Source organism: Triticum dicoccoides, chromosome 3A (assembly GCF_002162155.2).
Source record: "Triticum dicoccoides isolate Atlit2015 ecotype Zavitan chromosome 3A, WEW_v2.0, whole genome shotgun sequence".
Classification (NCBI taxonomy): Eukaryota; Viridiplantae; Streptophyta; class Magnoliopsida; order Poales; family Poaceae; genus Triticum; species Triticum dicoccoides.
In genome coordinates this window covers 726831917-726833437 of record NC_041384.1, presented here as the reverse complement: position 1 = coordinate 726833437, position 1521 = coordinate 726831917, and positions in this window count along the sequence as shown.

The following is a 1521-nucleotide window of genomic DNA, read 5'->3' as shown; positions in this document are numbered from 1 at the left end:
ACTGATTTCCTCCTAGATAAATACTCTAAAAATAACATCCACTGTATGGATCATGCGTCCCAAGACTAAGCTAGCACGACAACTATAGATAGCTATAGATGAAATTACAATATATGTGCCATGCTGTATATTTTTCCCATGTTCTCACATGTCATCATGGTGGCTTAAACTCCAGAAATATTCACTTTCAACTTCAGCTTTGCTCCTGTATGCTCGCTGACATCTGCATGCTCATCATACTTAGTATTTGTCCCAATTGTCCATGGTAGATCATTTATTCACAATGAAAATAAATATACCTGATTTAGGCATCATCATATTAACGTAAGAACTTGGAAGAGTTCTTAGAAACGGAATTACCTGATATTTGAGTTGGCGTGTAAGAGCCTAGTCATTGACCCTTGTGCTTCTGGAACTTGAAATAACATGGTAATGTGGCTGGAGGTATCATTCCCAAAATTTTATGTCCCGAGGGCAGTATTTAGCACGAAAAAACCATCACGCATAGAGGTTGCACGAGGACCCAGGCAATAATCATTCTTACTCAATGGGCACATACAACGAAAGTCAAGCGCACCTTATGCTTTTCGGAGAATGAGCTAATACTATGTGATTCATGACATTTATGTTTTCCCTAGTTTGCACGCGTAAGGCTGATCATAGTGGGAAGTAACTTATACTAGTGTCATGTATATGACACTAGTCTAAGTTACTACCTTTATAGTAAGTAACATACTAGTAGTGTCATAGGTGGCTTCATTTATCAGTTTGTAGACTCATCCTTTCTCATTAATTACATGCCACATAAGCAAAATTTTCTTGAAGTGCGCTATGTTACTACCTAAGTTACTCGCACTATGACTAGCCTAAAGAAATACCTCCATGCCATCTATTTAACTAGGTAATTTCCCGGCGTGTTGCTGCGGAAATATAAAGATTAATTACAGATGACTTATGTATGAAGGAAAATATCTATATCAAAAGCTACTAATTTTAACATATAACTATTCCATACTTGCATTTTGTGTAAATCAGGCATTTCACAATCTTTAGGAAGTAAATAAATTAAAAAATTATCTATTCTACTGCATATGTCCAGTGACAAAAATAAATATATTGGTGTGGTTTGCATGGGCTGAAAAGAATTGTAATGTATTGTGAGGTGAGATGCTTGCATGTTGAGAGAATTAGCGATAATGGAATAAAGATTACATGGGCTGAAAAATATTGTTAGTGGATGCTGACGTGACACACTTGGTAAGGTGGATGGCTTGCATGTTGAAAGAATTAGAAATAGTGGGGATCAACTATTTAGGTATTATAGATGTCAGAATATGGAGTTTATTGACATTCTTTATAATAGAGAACTCTACCTAGTTCCGGCAGCGACCGATCTACGAAGAAGACAAAATCCCAAATCATAGATAATAATTGTAGCATCAAAAATAATAAAGCGAAACTACTCACTTGGTGATTCTAGTGTGGATTTCCTATTCTGACAATCCACGTCACACCAATACG